The following is a 19,833-nucleotide window of genomic DNA, read 5'->3' as shown; positions in this document are numbered from 1 at the left end:
GCGGTCCATGACCACTCCACTCTCTCTATCAAGCATTTCTTCCATATTTCATTGCCTAACACCCATCACTTCTCTATCTTTTGTACTACTTGGCTACTGTAATCATCTGAGAGCAGAATAGGCACATATTACATCCCCTCCCTGCTGGTTCACTTCCATTTCACCATCCCTGCCCACACTGTTTTTACCATTCATGACCTTTCTGAGCCTTCAGCCATTGCTCTCTCTCTCTCTCTCTCTCTCTCTCTCTCTCTCTCTCTCTTCTATACTCCATTCTTAATACCTCTCTTATCTGCTATCACTCTCAATGCCCTTTCATATTTTCCACCATGTCCCACTTATCTTCCATCTCTTATTTGTTTCAGTCGTTTGGTTGCAGCCATTTTGGGATACAATCTTGAAGAATTTTAGTCATATGAATTAACCCTAGTATTTTTTTTAAAGCCTGCTTCTTATTCTATTGGTGTCTTTTGTCAAACCACTAAGGCATCTTTTGTTAAATCATAAAGGGGATATAAACACACCAACACTGGTTGTCAAGTGGTGGTGAAAGACAAAGACATTCCCCTACACATATATATGACAAGCTTCTTTCAGTTTCTACCAAACCCACTTACAAGTCTTTGGTCAGCTTGCAGCTAGAATAGAAGATACTTGCCAAAGGTGCCACACAGTGGGACTGAACCATGAAGCATGTAGTTGGGAAACAAGCTTCTTACCACACAACCATACCTGTACCTAACCATAGCTCCACCCCACCATGAGCCCCTCCTATATCTCTCACTATCACTCACTACATTCATGCCTACCTCACCTCTAACCATCTCTCCTCACACACTTGTGAAATTTCCCCCTCTATCCCCACCACCCATGATCCCCTCTCTGCATCCTCTCTTACACCTTGTATTTTGAGATGCTCCAGCATCCCACCACCACTTCCATCTTCTTTCTAGCTTTCCAGCACTCCCATCTACCCTTATATAATGTGGGGGTGTTGGAGTGGCCTTCTATTTCTGCTGCAAGACATCTGGGCTTGCTTTTATAACACCTGGTATAGAATCATCGACCCTCTTCCCCCTTTCAAATACTAACCCATTCCCATTTAGTCAAGGAGACTTTTGCCTTCTTTTCTTTTCCCTCCTTTTTCCTACTTTATGTTCTTTTCTTACCTTGCAAGTTACTTGGAAACCTCACTAATAGCGGTGGCTGGAGAAAAGCCTCCAATGCACTCTGTAAAGTGGTTGACATTAGGAAGGACATCCAGCTATGAAAACCATGCCAAAGCAGACAATGGACTTTGATGTGACCCCATCACTAGCCAGATCCTGTCAAACTGTCCAACCTATGCCAGCAGGGAAAATGGACATTAAATGTAGCTGGTGATGATGATGATATAAGTTCTGGGGGAAAGGTTGAATCACTTGTAAACTAAAAATAAATAAATAAATAATAACCGGTCCTTCAGTCAAGTTGTTTCACTTGTCAGTAATGCTCTTGGGAAAGGTATGAATGTCAAATTCCCCAATTTCATAAGCCTTAAAGTCACTCAAGTTAACCACATTATGATTATGAGAAGTCAATCTATATTACATGAACTATATAAATATATATATATATATATATATATATATATATATATAGGTGTGGCTGTGTGGGAAGAAGTTTGCTTCCCAACCACGGGTTCAGGCACCTTGGGCAAGTGTCTTCTGCTATAGCTCCATACCAACCAAAGGTATTGTGAGTGGATTTGGCAGATGGAAACTGAAAGAAGCCTGTTGTATATATATCTATGTTTGTGTATGTTTTTGTGTATGTTTTTGTGTCTGTTTGTCCCTCACCAACGCTTGACAACTGGCGTTGCTGTGTTTGTGTCCTCGTAACCTAGAGATTCGGCAAAAAGAGACTGAGAGAATAAGTACCAGGCTTAAAAAGAATAAGTACTAGGATCGATTTGTTTGACTAAAATTCTTCAAGGTGGTACCCCAGCATGGCCGCTGTCTAATGATTGAAACAAGTGAAAAAGAGGAAAAAGACACACACACACACATAAAGAGAGAGAATGAGAGTGGGAATGTGTACACACACAAACACAATATAACTGCATTGTTTACTTCTGAATATGTTGATGTTTTCAGGATAGCGTCAAGAGTGGGTGTTTAAGCAGGTAAGAGGAAAGGATGGAGAGAGAATATGTAGGAGTAAACGGGTAATGAAGACAGTGTGGAGTCCACGTAGGTGTAAAATAATAGGTGAATAGAGGGAGGGGGTTAGAATTATGGTCGGTGTCTGCTAGAATGCCATTAATCTTGGCGCAGTGTGTATATAGCTCCAAAGAATATACGGTATAATCAATCAATCCTCCAGACGAGACGTATCAGCATTCCTTTATGTCACTAAAGCTCTTGAGAAAGGCATGAAAGTCCCATAATCTCATTTTCACCTACCCATACGTAAGAAATCAATAATGCCTACGCAAGAAATCAATAATGGTGCAGTGTGTATGTATGAATGAATATATGTAGTTAAACTTCTGAAACGGTGCCCGTCCTACCAGGGAGAGAGAGAGAGAGAGAGAGAGGCGGAGTCTAAACATCGTTGACATAGCCACCTCTGATGGCAATGGACTGTCCTAAATGTCCGAACCGGTCAATCGTTTGAACATAGGCATGGTTTGCAAAAGGTTGGTGATGGTGGTGTTGATGTTGGTACAATGAGTGGGGATTGTGTTGTAGTGTGTCGCTCTCAACGTCATAACCAAACAACTTGTTTTGTAGGTTAAACGAACAAGGAACGAAACCTAATTGATATGGTGTGTTTGTAATGACTTCATGTCTGTTGCTGTCATTATTTAGCTTCAGTTCTGATCTGATCTGATCAAGCAGACCTGTATCCAAAGGAGTTTCAGTCATGATGATCTCGACTTGTTTTGTGAAGCCCTAAGAAAGGACGTACGAAGGAATCTGGTTATTATTATTATTTTTAAAGTAAGTCGAACGACCGTCTTTAATAGTGCATAATGTCCGAATAAATCACTTTACTAGAAAATGACAAACCGTTTGTGTGTGTATGTGTGCGTGCGTGTGTGTGCAGAAGACGGCCCCAGGCTTCATTGCTATGTGAGAAATCTGTTAAACAGCAGTATATATTTATCATAGTGAGCACAGTGTGAGTGTATTAATCGGTATGTATTAGCTAACCATAACAGTAAATAAAAACACAGACAAGGTAAAGCCTAGATATAAATACTAGGTAAAGTACAATGCGTAACAAAAGAAATACAACTGAATGCATGTGGGTATATGTATATACGTATGTGTGTGTGTGTGTGTAAAAAGAGAGAGGGGGGCGAAGAGGGGAAAGAAATAGACTAAGAGGTAGAAAATAGTTAATCAGACATTATGATGGTCAAACAATGAGAACGATAGCAAGAACATGTCAGGTTTAAGATAGACATACATTAGAAGGGTTTCAACTGACGCACACATTGTTTTTATAATCGAACTAGAATTTCTAAGCTACGAAAAGAAAGAGTGATTCAATCGAAATATCAAAATAAATAGATTTAATAAAATGAATAATCAGATTTGATCGAAAATGTGATCTAATATAGTTTTCGGTCATGCTTGAAAATAATCCCAAAGATATTTCATGGCAGGAGATGACTGTACTCGCCATAGAAACGATCCCTAACACTAGCTTTCGAGGTAAATAAATAGATTGACAAATACATTTATGATGAAAGCTGGTGGGGGGAGGGGAATACTCTCTTATTATGGATAGATAGATATCAATATTTACCTGAGGAATAACGGAAAATCCAGTAAGAGAGAATGACCGGTATAAGTATCCAGGAAGGTTAGTTCCACAACGCAGAAAACACGCACGCACTTACACACGCATATAATATATATATATATATATATATATATATATATATATATATATATATATATATATATATATATATATATATATATATATATATATCTATCTATGTGTGTGTGTTTGTGTATATATGCGTGCGTTTTATGAATTACACAAACAAACACACCGACCTCCACACAACGAAATAATATATGGCTCCTTTTTACCCCCTTTATAAAAATGCCGGCTTCAAAACTGCAAGCATTGTGTTGAGAGTTCAGAGATGTGCTGGTAAAATATCCGTTTGGTATTGATTTTTGAAAATCACGAAATAAACAGAAAACACTACTTCTATAACTGCTATTACTACTATTAATGTTACTCCTGCTGCTGTCGTCTACTCTTACTGCTTCTGTGCTCAACCACTGCTACTACTGTCATTATATGACAATTTGACCTGCTAGAAATAGCAGCCGAATATTCCTCAAACATACATTGTTAGAACACAGAAGGCTATATGTGAACAATGTAGATATTCAAAAATACAGGATAATCAAGGCAAGAACGTCTTTGGCTATAGATCTACTCTATCAAAGATTACCTGGGGCTAAACAATAATTCTTGACTCTACTATTACTACTAGAGTTCAGTACTAATATTTAGAAAGGTTTCTTTTACACGCATAAAACCTCATATTTATGACAAAGGCAGAAAGGGAAGTCATGAAATGTATGCCTTTCTAAGAGATAATCTTCATTTATCTTACTCAATTATTTATGTGTTCAGAAGTTTGCTTTCCAACCACATGGTTCTGGGTTCAGTCCCACCGCATGACACCTTGGTCAAGTGTCTAGCCTCAGGCCGACCTCTGTGTGTGTGTGTATCCTCCACCACCTCTTGATAACTGGTGTTGGTATGTTTATGTCCCTCATAACTTAGTAGTTCAGTAAAAGAGACTGATAGAATAAGTACCAGGTTTTTAAAAAAAAGGAAAAATAAGTAACTACTGGGGTCGATTCGTTTGACTAAAACACTTCATGGCTGTGCCCCAGCATGGCCACAGCCTAACGAATGTAACAAATAAAAGAAAAGATAAAAGAAAGAACCTAATCTTTCACCTAAGGATAAATCAAATTATATCATATAAATACATCACACTCATATATATGTTAGTTTATGTTGGATGAATGAGAGAAGTGCTCAATACATGTTGTAGAGGTTATGGTTCTTTTCCTGTTGAAACTGAAACTGAGTTCGTCACACAACTCGACTTTCAGAGTCTTTCTACTCATACACTTTGAAAGTCAAGGTTTATAACATTTAATCTCACTTTAATTTCACTGAAGATCAATCCTAATAAATAGTTATTTTATACCAGCCTACACAGTTAATGAAATTTAGTTCAAATTAACATCACATGCCAGTGCCACATTAAAAATACTCAGCACATACTGTAAAGTGGTTGGTATTAGGAAAGGCATCCAACTGTAGAAAACAAGCCAAATCAAACTGGAACCAGGTGCAGCTCCCTTGCTTGACAGCTCTGGTCAAACCATCCAACCCATGCCAGAATGGAAAACAGGCGTTAAAGGATGATGATGACATCATTTGTACATCCATGTTTCACAAAGTGTGTTTTCGATTATTTTTCTTAGATATATATAATGTTATTTATTTGGAGTCAAGTCTAATGGAATATTATTTAAATTGTACATTTTTTGGTTAGTTTTAGATTGAATGAGACATTTGTTGAATCTGCTATTACTTTTGAGCACACTGTCCACTAATTCATTATATTTTCTTAAGCCTTCTTATAATGGTTGTGGGTTAAATGATATCAGTCTTATATCTATGTCATATATAAAAGTTGTTGAAGGTCTCAAATAATAGTATTTTTGTCTTTCCTTGCCTAAATAGTGCATCTAGTTGAACTTCGTCACTTGGAATAATTATTAATAGGCTAATCCCATTAACCTGACCAACAGATAATGAGATGGTTGTATATTTCAATTAGTTTCATAAATTATCAATTTTTTTTAATTACATGTTTAAAAACAATCCTAGGAAACGATTCAGTTGAAATTCTGAGCTTCTTGGATTTTATATTTGTAGCAGGTCACATACAAGCAGGAACTTGATAAATTTTACATAGATTTTTAAATAATTGCGAACTTATTGTGTGCAGTGCACTTTCAGGTGCATTGCAAATCATCAGGAAAAGATAAAAGAGGGGATTGGAAGCAGTGGTAAGTCAAGAAAAGAATGAAAGCCAAAGTTGTGTGCAGAGTTCTCAGAACACAAGACAAAAAGACAGAATAGTGAACAGCAAAGAGGAATAGGTGCATAGGGATGTCAAAACTAGTGTTGGTGAATTCCAGAAAGTGCAGAATTTTTGAAGGACACAATACTCTGACAGCTAACAAGTGCAGCAAGTAGTTTATTCTCTGCTTTGACAATTGTAAACATACAGTGGTTATTTGACAGTAGTACCACTAGAACAGATCACATTCACTTAGTTTGAGACAGAAACACTAGAGTATTTAGTTTTGTCCTATGTTCTGGGGTCAAATCCTGCCAGGACCAGCTTTGTTTTTCATCTGTCTAAAATCAATGAAATAAATACCAATCAGTTTCTGGGGTTGAATCTCTAACCTCTTACACACAAAAAGTGGCCTTGTACCTAGTTAAAATTAATTAGCATTCTAGCTAGTCAAAATATATTGGCCTTCTATTTATTTAAAATATATTGATCTTGGATCTAGTTAAAATAATCCTTTATGTGGTCCATTCTCTCAACATTCTGAGTACAAACTTGTACCTTTCATTCCTATGGTGAGAGCTTGGCCAAAGAGGTAAGTATCTGTCTTCAGCCCTTTCAGTCTTGTCCACCACACAACTTCTTTTGCTAAGGCCACCAGACAAAGGAACACTGCCTGCCCTTCCCAGCCAAAGGAAGATGGGAAGATGACCTTCACAAGAGACTTGGCCGATAGCCGGATCCATCCTACATGTGATAGCAGGTGTTCAACAAAAACCCACAAGTCAGCAATGCTGAGGTACTGGATTAAAGTGTACAGAACAGTTTTGTTACTCTTCATACCTTTCAGGTAGCCTGGCTGACAGCCCTTCCATACCTGTAGAGTTTATCTCGAACTGGCAATGCCCCACCAGTAACACAGCCAAGCCAGGAATTTCTGGAAATTATCCATAAGCCCTGGCCTGAAAGTACTCCAGAACAGACTATCCAGTTGATTCTCGTCAATGCCCAGAGTCTCTCCAAGAACATTGTTACACTTGCCCACCACTAACCCTCTGTAGAACACCAGAGTGGGATTTCCACTAACTGCATTGCCCAACTGACAGAGGACTGTCAGCACCTGACAATACTCTAGGTGCCAGTCCCCTGCCTTGGTCTATGCTTGATCCAGAACTACAGCTCAGTCAAGGTGACAAGTTATGGAAAAGTGAGTCTGACAAATGCCAACCATACCTACTTACTGTAAAGGAAGTGCTAGAGATGTCATAGGCTCAGTGCATGTTTGTGCATCAGTAGCCACAACATTCCCAGTTCTCCTTTCAGCAGGTATTCACAGAAAATGGAACACCTGACCAGTGCTCCAGTCTTGTCAGACATAAACTAAGGCAAAGCACAACGATCAAGCGATAATGTATAACAGATGCGATGTATGCATTTTCCACCTCTGCCTGACCTTTCAGAGATAGCTTTCTCTCAGACCATTTCTGGGTGGGACTGACCACCCTGCTTGTCACCTCATCCCAGTTCTTCTGGAGAAAAACAGACCCTGAGCCATTTAACTGGTCTCTCTGTCCAACGTCCATGACACTCTTGGATGGCATTGACCTGCGTCTCCAGGTGCTGAGCTGCAGGCCCACTGACCATTTTTTTCTTTTTCTCCTACTCTTGGTACCACCTCATATTCTTTTACAGAATGCTGATCAGGTCTATATGCCTGGTGTTTGACACTATGACACTGATGTGCTCTGCATATGCCAATATGGTTCTCCCACATCCTAGTTTGTGCAGGATGCCTCTCAAAAACTACAATTTCACAGTAGTGGCTCTAGAGCCAGTATATACAGAAGAGACAAGAGGGGACACTTTTGATGAACTGAGTGCATGAAGCTGAGTGGTTCAGAAAGGTAACCATTCACCCGAAATACCAATCAGATCTTGTACATTGTAGCAATGGAGCCACGAAAAACAAGACTGCTGTGTGAACGACTACCAAGTATTGATGGTTGATCCTATCAAAGGCATTTGATTGATCTGAATTGATCAGGGCCCCACCCTGTCTATGATGTATTGCATGAGGTGGAGGTTATCATGGATAGATCTGCTTGGGATGGTGCATGTTTGTGCATCACCAATCGGTTCTTCGATGACAAGCGCCAACTTCTTTGCTAACACCTTGCCCAAATTTTGAAATCTGCATTCAGCAATATTATGGGCCTAAAATTTTCTCTCTGATCCCCTTGTTTGGATCCTTTCTTAGCAGTTCCACTGCTCCTCAACTCACAGAACTAGGAATAATAATAAAGTGTTACTCATATATTTAATGAATGATAGTATGCTGGTACAGAAAGAATACAAGAAAAGACATGACAACATCATCATCGTTACCCGCCCAACCCATGCCAACATAGAAAACAGACGTTAAACGATGATGATGACCTAGGGAGAATAATCCACTGTGAGTTTTATAGAAGGCTAGGATTTGACCATAATGATAAGTGGTATGAACATGAACATAGAAAAGTGCTAGAAAGTAAAAAAGATAAGATGTCGTGGGATCTTAACATTCAGATGGACAGAGTAGTAGAAGCTAGAAGACCTAATTTAGTTGTATTGGACAGAGAATAGAAAATGTCAGGTAATTGACTTTATACTCCCAAATGATGAAAAAGTCAATATGAAGGATACAGAGAAAATAGCAAAGAACCAGGATTTAGCCATTGAGTCACAGAGGCTATGGAAAGTGTGGGTAAAATGTATTCCTGTAGTTATAGATGTATTAGGAACTATTCCTAAAGATTTGAACACATGGATAGAGGAAATGGACATGAAACCTAGTTTAGTATAACTCCAGAAAACAGTATTATTAGGGATTAGTTAGGATATTTATGAAGGCTCTTGGCGTCTAAAGTTACTTGTAGCCTGATGGTAGGAACTTTATCCACCAGTCTAATCTGTTTTGTGTAAATGAAATAATAACAATAATAAACCATCTCCAGTTTATGGGTAACCTGAAATTATTTGCTAAAAGTGAGAAAACTTTAGATTCACTGGTTCACACTTGTTAGAACTGTGGGTGATGATATTGGCATGGCATTTGGAATAGATAAATGTGTAGTACTAGCATTAAAGAGAGATAAAATATCCAAATCAGAAGGGATTAAACTGAGACATTGATTCGAGCAATGAATGAGGGTTACCAGTAGGTATTACTATGAACTTTTGAAAATATTTAAATGTAATTTCTACTGCACTTTTTTGGGGTGAAATTTTAGGAAATATGACACTTTGAATGATCATCAAATTGATCAAAATCTTACCTAATTAGCCTAAATGAATAATTAGCCATATTTGTGGTGTCATATCTTTGAAACTGAGATAATAATCCTCTTCAAATTATACATATTAACAGTGTCCAAGGGATAGCTGTTGCCTGTTTTTTCAGGCAAATCTATTTTTTTTGGCAATTTAAAAAAAATATTTATGCAAAACCTATTCTGTTGTATTTAACAAACAGTTGAGTTTGCAGTGTCTTCAGACCTAGCTAAATCCAAAAGTACAAACCACAAGAACATGAATTTTGGTACAATTGTAGTGTGTATAGAACTAAATAAATCCTGAAATTTTGGGACATTATACTATTTAAATAGAATTTTAATAGACTATTAAAAATGGCTATAAACAGGAAAGTTTCACATCAAGATGCCCACATAAGTTGGATTTTCTCTGTTTAGATGAGGATATTTTCACTTTTGTTTTCCACCATGGCTTTGGAAATGATGCGGGGAAGCTTTTTATAAAAGAAAATTTTTGAAAATTGGATTGTTTTTCCAGCCCTTCCTCCAGACTGATTTTAACCAGTTTTCTTTTTTGTTTTGTTTTTTGCACTACACACTTTAAAACGATGAGAGAAGCTTTTCTGGTTAAAAAAAAAAAGTAGCTGTTGTTTTAGTACATCCCACAACCACCTGGTATCTTTCACAGAATTGCATGTAGACCTAGATTAGAAAGCTAACAAAGTGTAAAAACAAATTCCTTGTTGTAGCATTAAAACCATCAGTAACTTACAACAAACTCATTTGTAGGAGAGAGAGAAAACAAAAACAAAATGAATCAGCACTAATTGTGAAAATCTAAACACTACCACAAATTATCCAATTGTATTCAAAATCAGAAAAAGGAAACAATATCACATCAGACTTTAATAGTCTACAAAATAATATTCCTTGCACAAAATAATTTTTACTGGTGAAATTTGACCAATATTTCTCAAAGAAAAAGTGAAATTTACATGTACACGAATATCCGAAAGGTAAAATTTGGACTTCACTCTCCACATGTTAAAATGGTGAGGAGGAATAAACAAAATTCTGAATACAACAATTCCATTCTAATTTTGTTTTAGCTCAATTTTGTGTATTTTTTTGTAGAAATATATGTTTACTTAGCAATTGGTTCATCAACTTCTTGAAATTCTGGCTCAAACTTTGGTTTGTGTTTCATTTCAGCTCTCACTGCATGGGAATACATTGGTTTGACAAGAGGCATTAGTATGGATTTTACTCTATATGAGCAGCCATGGTAGCCCTCTTTTTATTGACTTTGCACTTTTTTGTGCCACATTGTTACCACATTCAGCAAGATATTTTTCTTTCTTCATCATCATTTAACATCCTCCTACCATGCTGGCATGGGTTGGATGGTTTGACAGGAGCTGGCCAGGCAGAAGCCTGCACCATACTTTTGTGTCTGTTTTGGCACAGTTTTTACAGCTGGATGCCTTTCCTTATCGTATAAAAATCTTGAAGAAAACATGTTTTTTTTTCTAATTGAAAATTAACAATCTATTCCTGTAGAGAGTATGTGAATGATTGAAAATTTTGATGAGGATAGCAGCTAGCACTGGAGTGGACAAGTTAGAAGTGATGGAAGGAATGATGTCAGAACCAGAAGCCAGTTGGTTTATACTTGGAGATGTTTCTACACTTGGCATGAATTGTATACATAGATGGTAACACAGGTGGAATGGAGAAAGATTTTGTAGAGTTTTGCCATGTGTGTGCAATATGGAGTGGGATCCAAATTGGACAGCAAATGTAGAAACTTTCACTGCAGGAAAACTGTTTATGAAGTTATCATGGTTGAAAGTGGTGGAAAGGAAGATTCTTGAAAGTTGGTAGAGATCCTCTTGGAAATGAAGCAAAAGGATTGACTGCAGTTTTGGAGGTAGGAGAGCTGGCAGAATCTGTGACTGCTTCATAGATGGTTGTCTAACATGACTGACAAAAAGTGAGCAAAAGTCACATAATTGGATCAGGACATCATTACAAAATAATAGTGGCTCATTCAGACTCATTGAAAAGGCATGGAATTGTTAATATGAGAGAGATTATTGAACTATTAGAGTGCATGAGAGAGAGAGAGAGAGAGGTGAGGACTATTTCCAGTACATCTAACAGCTAAATGCACTGTTAACATCAAAAGGGCCATTAAGGACATGAAGGTAAGGAAAGCAGTTGGAGGATCGGGGATGGTTGCTGGAGTGCTAAAAGTATCTTGTGAAGAATACACATGAGTCACTCATGCAGTCAACCACATTATTCAAGGAGATGTCATTACCAATGACTGGCATAGCAGTCTCATTATTACCTGGTATGAAAGAAAAGATGCTCAAAACAGAAACATTTGTAAAGAGATCAAGTTGATGGATTAAATTATGAAAGTAATATCAGTTACTTTTAAAACTTGGTTATATTTAAGCCAAACACTTGAAAAATAGTTTATATGAGAATTTACTTTATATGGAGAGTACATTCTCAGTTTGCACCAAAGGAAAACTAGAAAGAGGGAAATAATCTGGTTCAGTCCACACTGTAACTTGCATGTTAGAAACATAACCAGGAGTTTCTTAGCTCTTGTAAGACAATATTTTTCACTAACGCATAAATGTAATAAATCTTTCAATTCAACATTAAGGTTACTTATTCTTGCCTAGAGAACATCGCTTCCCAGATCACATGCAACAATCAAAAAAAGACTTAACCATCAGCCCTTGCCCTAGCAGCCAACTTATTGCAGTCCAAATTCATATACTTATCAAAGGAGTTCATATTGAACGTTCATAACATTCCAGGAAAGCATCAAAAGGTATTATCAGAGCAAAGTCGACCTCGGTGGAATTTGAACTCAGAACGAAAAGTTGGACAAAATACAACTAAGAATTTTGCCCAGCATACTAATGATTATTCTAGCTCAATGCCCTAAAAGCAAAGTCAATCTCTGCAGAATTTGAAAGCAGAACATAAAGCCAGCTTGCTGTCTTAAATTATTGGGGGTTTACTGTAAATTCAGAAGTAACTACCATCAGCAGCACTTTTACTGGGAAAATTCTGTTTCCTACTTGTAATTTAAATTATAACCCTTAGAGACCAAAGATGTAAATGCCTGACAAGGAGGACATGGAATACTGTTGATTGAGCTACTCAATATTGTAGTGGATTGTTCTGAATTTGCATACTGTGACTAACTGAGAAGTTCCAGATATTGAAGAAGCCAGCAGTATTCTTCAACATGATATCTGAACTATTATCTGGTTGTTGTCAAGGATGAATTTTCTTTCTGGAGAATTTGTAGGTCCCAAACAAGACAGAAGAAATTCATACACAAAAGATCATAAAAGTGATGCAGAGTAGCCTCATTGGCGAAAGATTAAAGGCCTGGACTGAGTAACCTCCCTTATATCCCATTAAACACACTATTTATTTCTCCTCTGCAGTTTCGACAACATGATCTGCCCTGATCAATAAGACTGTTTTAACAAGAGGTTGTGGAGAAACTTCTACAAGGAGATATTGAATAGTTGTTAATTAGTTGAATGCATGGGAGAGAAGGTTTTCTCAAGTAGTCACACACACATATATACATATGTATACATGCATACATTGTATAAAATGATGGAAAGTATCAAATAATTTTTGTATATCTATGATCTGGTTACTGACACAATTCCATGACAATAATAACTACTATCAATAAATAAATAAACAGGTATGAAGACAGGGAAAGCCCTTGGCCCATCAGGAATCACTGTAGAGATGCTCAAAATATCTGGCAGTGTCGGCTATAGCCTAGTCACCCGTATAGTTAACCAGGTGATTAACAAAGGAGTCATACCTAATGACTGGTGTAGCAGCACTATAGTCAACTGCTACAAAGGTAAAGGTGACGCTTTAGATACAAATAATTACAGAGGTATCAAATTGTTGGATCAAGTAATGAAAGTCACGGAGAGGGTCATAGCTCAACTAATTAGGGAGAGAGTCAGTTTAGATGAAATGCAGTTTGAGTTCGTGCCAGGGAAAAGCACCACTGATGCTATATTTCTGGTAAGACAGCTGCAGGAGAAATACCTAGCCAAAGATAAACCTCTGTACCTGGCTTTCGTTGACATGGAGAAAGCTTTTGACAGGGTCCCCCGATCCCTTATCTGGTGGTCAATGAGGAAACTAGTGATAGATGAATGGTTAGTGAGAGCTGTGCGAGCCATGTACAGAGACGCTGTCACTAAGGTGAGGGTTGGCAATGAGTACAGTGAAGAATTCTGGGTAGAGTTAGGGGTGCACCAAGGTTTAGTCCTCAGCCCCCTCCTATTTATCAGTTCTCCAGGTAATAACACAGGAATTCAAGACAGGATGCCCCTGGGAGCTCCTCTATGCTGATGACCTTGCACTAATTGCTGAGTCACTATCAGAACTAGAGGAGAAGTTTCAAGTGTGGAAGCAAGTATTAGAATCAAAGGGCCTTAGAGTCAACCTAGCTAAAACCAAAGTCCTAATAAGTAGGAAGGTAGACAAAACACAAACCCCTTCAGGTAGATGGCCCTGCTCGATCTGTAGAAAAGGCGTAGGTAGAAACTCCATAAGATGTACCAAGTGTATGCTATGGACACACAAGAGGTGCAGCTATATCAAAGGAAGGCTAACTGGGAACATAGTTTTTCTATGTGGCAGATGCTCAGGAGCAATAAACACTGAAAATGTGCAGAAAACAACTTCTGCCACATTCCAAGGAGAAAAACTAGAAGTAGTTGATAGCTTCCGTTACCTAGGTGACCAAGTCAGTAGCAGGGGGAGGGTGCGCTGAAAGTGTAGCTGCTAGAATAAGAATAGCCTGGGCAAAGTTCAGAGAGCTCTTACCTCTGCTGGTGACAAAGGGCCTCTCACTCAGAGTAAAAGGTAGACTGTATGACGCATGTGTACGAACAGCCATGCTACATGGCAGTGAAACATGGGCCGTGACTGCTGAGGACATGCTTAAGCTTGCAAGGAATGAAGCCAGTATGCTCCGATGGATGTGTAATGTCAGTGTGCATACTCGACAGAGTGTAAGTACCTTGAGAGAAAAGTTGGACCTCAGAAGCATGGGTTGTGGTGTGCAAGAGAGACGATTGCACTGGTATGGTCATGTGGCGAGAATGGATGAGGATAGCTGTGTGAAAAAGTGCCACACCCTAGCAGTTGAGGGAACCTGTGGAAGAGGTAGACCCAGGAAGACCTGGGATGAGGTGGTGAAGCACAACCTTCGAACATTAGGCTTCACCGAGGCAATGACTAGTGACCGAGACCTTTGGAAATATGCTGTGCGTGAGGAGACCCAGCAAGCCAAGTGAGACCATAACCTGTGGCCTTTTTCAGGGGTGTAGCCAGCCCACTTATGCATACCTTTCCTTCATTGGACACTAAACTCTGCTTGCGAAGACCTGTTGAGGCAAATAAAATCGAAATCAAACCAAAGTTGACGACTGGTACCCATGCCAACCTTTCCTTCATTGGACACTAAACTCTGCTTGCGAAGACCTGTTGGGGCAAGTGAAATCGAAATCGTAATTGTACAAAATTCGATGACTGGCACCTGTGCCAGTGGAGCGCTAACAGCACCGTCCGAGCGTGATCATTGCCAGAGCAGCTGTCTGGCTTCTGTGCTGGTGGCATGTAAACAGCACCATTTGAGTGTGATTGTTACCAGCGTTGCCTAACTGGCATGTGAAAAAACATTCAGGCGAGGTCGTTGCCAGTGCTGCTGGACTGGCTCCTGTGCAGGTGGCACGTAAAAAGCATCATTTGAGTGTGGCCACTGCCAGTACTGCCTGACTGGCCCTCGAGCCAGTTGCACATAAAAAGCACCCACTACACTCTCGGAGTGGTTGGCGTTAGGAAGGGCATCCAGTTATAGAAATTCTGCCAGATCAGATTGGAGCCTGGTGCAGCCATCTGGTTCACCAATCCTCAGTCAAATCATCAAACCCATGCTAGCATGGAAAGCGGACGTTAAACGATGATCATGATGATGAAGTAGAAACAATGGCAATGTATGTTTGCAATGTTGTCATGATTTATCCAGTATTTTGGATTCAGTCATTTAATAAGCAGGAACAATTGTGAAATATATCATCATCATTATTTTAACATCCATCTTTCCATGCTTCCAGATGGAATTTGTTGAGGTAGATTTTCTGCAGTTAGATACCCTTCCTGCTGCCCCCCCCCATTTCCAAATAAGGTAATATCTCTCCATTGACAGAGATATTCTCGTACAAGACTGGAGACAAAGAACATTTCTTGTATGATGGTGACACTTGGTCTTTTTTTTTTAACTATTATATAATGTCAAGACAATGTCTCCCCCCCTCTCTCTCTCTCTCTCTCTCTCTCTCTCTCTCTCTCTCTCACACACACACACACATTATATAAAAGGTGTGATGAACTTAATCACCAGAAGATTAAGAAGCCCATTCATATAAGGAAATTCTTAATATTTTAGACTGTAAAGTGAAAATTTATCAATACAATGTTATTAATGAATATATATATATATATATAGGCGCAGGTGTGACTGTGTGGTAAGAAGCTTGCTTCCCAACCACATGGTTCTGGGTTCAGTCCCACTGCATGGCACCTTGGTCAAGTGTCTTCTACTATAGCCTCAGGCCAACCAAAACCTTGTGAGTGGATTTGAAAGGTGGAAACTGAAAGAAGCCTGTTGTATATATACATTATATATATATATATATATATATATATATATATATATGGGAGAATATACAAATAATAACAACAGACGAGGACAGGTGGTGTAAATAACAAAAGTATATATTAGTATGACGCTCGGGAATACGGAAAGTCTTTGACGTTTCGAGCTATGCTCTTCAACAGAAAGAATACGGAGACAAGGAGAAAAACACGGAGAAAAAAAATTGAATAGTGTTCAGTCAACGGTCATATATATAATATCTATGTATATATTTGTGCCTTTGTGTCTATGTTTGTTCTCCCCACCATTGCTTGACAACTGATGTTGGGTGTGTTTACATCCTTGTAACCTAGCAGTTTGGCAAAAGAGACCAATAGAATAAGTACCAGGCTTACATAGAATAAATTTGTTGTAGTATGGTCTCTACACCTGGAAGCCCATCCTAATGTCAACCACTTTAGAGAGTGTACTGGGTGCTTCTTATGTGATACCTGCACAAGTGCTTTTTACATGGCACCAGCACCTGATATCCTGGTCCTTTGTCATCTCCTTCATAAGCCTCAGTGGCTTGAGATTGGCCTTCAGTACTTTGTCCTATGTCTTCCTGGGTCTCCATCTTCCGCAAGTTCCTTCCACTTTAAGTGATCAGCACTTCTCTATGCAACTGTCTATGTATGTATTGTATATATATCATCATCTCATTTAATGTCCATGTTCCATGCTAGCATGGGTGGGATGGTTGTATATATATATATATATATTTTGATAGGTACAAGGAATGGAGAAGGTAAATCCATACTACACATTTCCAAGTCAATCGTAATATGTTATGTAACTCAAAGGTTTAACATATATATATTTAGCTTAGCTTTTCTTCAGGTTGCAAGTTATTGTCATAAGGAGAAAAGTGGAGAATTTACTAACTTCGGCATCAACAGAATGATGGGAAGGAACATAGTTGGGTTATGTGTTTGTTTGTATGTATGTGTGTGTGTGTGTGTGTGTGTCTGTGCAGGCACGGGTGTGTGGTTAAGAAGTTTGCTTCCCAACTACATAGTTCTGGGTTCAGTCTTACTGTGTGGCACTTTGGGCAAGTGTCCTCTACTATAGCCTTGGGCCAACCAGAACCTTGTGAGTTGATTTGGTACACGGAAACTGAAAGAAGCCCGTCATATATATGTGTATTAGTGTCTGTGTTTGTCCCACAGCACTGCCAGACAACCAGTGTTGATGTGTAACTTAGCATTACATAAAAAAAAAAATGAAAGAATAAGTACCAGACTTTAAGAAAAAATAAGTACTGGCATCAATTTGTTTGACTATAATTCCTGAAGAGGGCGTCCCAGCATGGCTGTAGTGAACTGACTGAAACAAGCAAAATAAAGAAAGAAAGATGGATGGATGTGTGTGTGTGTGTGTGTGTGTGTGTGTATGTGTGGTAAAAAGCTTGCTTCCCAATAACATGGCTCTGGTTCAGTCCCAATGCCTGGCACTTTGGGCAAAAGTCTTCTACTACAGCCTTGGGCCAACCCAAACCTTGCGAGTGGATCTGGTAGACAGAAACTGAAAAACTTTCCAACTGGCTTCTTTCAGTTTCCATCTAGGATAGATAGATAGATAGATAGATAGATAGAGAGATAGATAGATGTGTGTGTGTGTGTGTGTGTGTGTACGTATGTATGTATGGCAGAGTTACAAATAGTAGAGAAGTTAAGGTCACTTGGCATCATGCCAAACCTGAGGGCAGCTAAATAATTAGTTTACTTCAAATTCATGGTTGAGTGACCATTAGAAAGATCATTATCTGTACAAAATATTTGTTCCAACATCGCTCATTCTTTTAATTTTGTCTTACACTTATTTTTTAACGGGGTCCAGTTGACTGAAAGGAAGTGCAACGGAGATAGAGTGAGAGAAAAAGAGAGACAGTATAAGTGATTGTGTATAAGTTGTACTGTGTAACAAATAATAATGTTTTAACTAATAATAGTCACCCCAACTTGTGTATCACTTCCCCTGTTATTAGGCGCGGTTTGGGGTTGTACTTCACCATTCTAGATTATGGCATACTGGTACAGATTAACTGCACTCAATTATGAAAAGCAGAATTGGCTTCAGATGGATTTAAACCCAGAATGTAACGAACCAAAACAAATATATCAGGGCGCTTGTCCGAACTACAAATGATTTTGCCAATTCACCACCCTTTATCTATGCAAATATCCAAAACTGGGTCAGAACCGGGAAACATACGAATTAGTCAAGGGAGATAACTGTGGAAACCTTTTTGGTTATTTTCTCACTCGCACTTTATTCAATGAATGTTACATACATACACACACACACACACACACCACAACATTATGTACGTATGTGTTTCATATATATATATATATATATATATATATATATATATATATATATATATACATACATATGTATATATATCAACAGGGATATAATTACAGTGGTTCCATATGGCCCTTAGGCGTCCATATTAAAATTTGCTGTTAAAATTTATGTGCAATAAATTGCTTATACTTCTACAGTACACAAAATATTTTAACATATTTTTTTATAAAATTTCTAGCAATATTTAATTATAAAAATAGAATAGAACATCAAATGGCTATGAAGGTCCACCAAAGTAAAATAGGAATGAAAGGAGTGCATAGGTAAAAAAAATCTTTCATGTATGCATATTGATAAATACAATACAGATGTAAATATATAACAGCCTCAAGACATCCACAGATATTTACACATTTATAATTATACAAAGTTTATACAAAAACTCAGTGGTAATTACATTAACTGTGAAGACTAGATTTCTTTTAAAGAAACAGATGTTAAATAAGGTATCACCTGAAAGACCACCAATATAAACTTCACTCAAATATGAAAAGTTTTCAAGTAAAATTTGATTGAATTATATCTAGATATCTCTTAATATTTATATGCATATGTCATATATGCATATACATACAGCACATGAACTTCTCTTACAATTTTTGTTACATTCATAATTAAGGATGTTATCAGCAAAAGCTTGTAAAGTTTCATCTTTGAGTACCCAACTCTTTAGCAATATCTTTTACAATCAATTTAGGTGAAGCTGGAAGAATTTCTGTATTCTCCAGCTTGTTCTTATTCTCATAGCAACAGTTCCTTGTTAGATAAACTTTCTCTATGGGATATTAGCAGCACAACAACATTATTTGCTATGACTTCTTTAAACCTTACATCACTCGCAAGTGTCATATTATCTTTCCAAGGTTTATGTAAGCTTTCTGCTTGTAGAAATCTTGCAAAGCCAGAGATACAGTCTGACCATATATATTTTCTACGTACCATTCACTTCTTTTCATGACTCAGCTATACTTCACACAGTATCCATTTTTACTGGTTTATCATTCATGTCAATTGCTTTTGTAAGTTGTTTGAAAGATATCTTAAAGTATCAACTCCAGATTTTCAGACTGATACATGAGTAATATCATTTCACCAGTGGCATTCCCTCTCAGAAATCTAGAAAAGTGCAGTGTCATCAATATTTTATACATGTTATGGTGTGTGACCCCTTTATCAACCACTTTTTTCAGCTGCTCAGGATAATTAATAGTAGCCTTTATATCCTCACTGGTAGCTTCACCAGTCATTTTTATGTTGTGCAAATTCAAACACTT

General features: G+C 38.0%; 1 protein-coding gene across 6 annotated transcripts in view; it reads right to left on the bottom strand.

Moving 5' to 3' along the window:
• The window catches only part of LOC106878778 (uncharacterized), a 189,464-nt gene that overhangs the window by 42,764 nt on the left and 126,867 nt on the right, over positions 1-19,833 (bottom strand). The window contains exon 1 of one of the 6 annotated variants that reach the window (XM_014928111.3): positions 3,799-3,939. The exons of the other annotated variants lie outside the window; for them this stretch is intronic. The gene's annotated coding sequence lies outside the window, so the exon portion shown is untranslated. Of the gene's footprint in view, positions 1-3,798; positions 3,940-19,833 lie in introns of those variants that run through there. 6 annotated transcript variants of the gene reach the window in all.

The sequence above is a fragment of the Octopus bimaculoides genome, chromosome 15, assembly GCF_046866305.1.
Source record: "Octopus bimaculoides isolate indiv1 chromosome 15, ASM4686630v1, whole genome shotgun sequence".
In the NCBI taxonomy this organism is placed as follows: Eukaryota; Metazoa; Mollusca; class Cephalopoda; order Octopoda; family Octopodidae; genus Octopus; species Octopus bimaculoides.
This window is presented reverse-complemented; position numbering and strand designations above follow the sequence as displayed.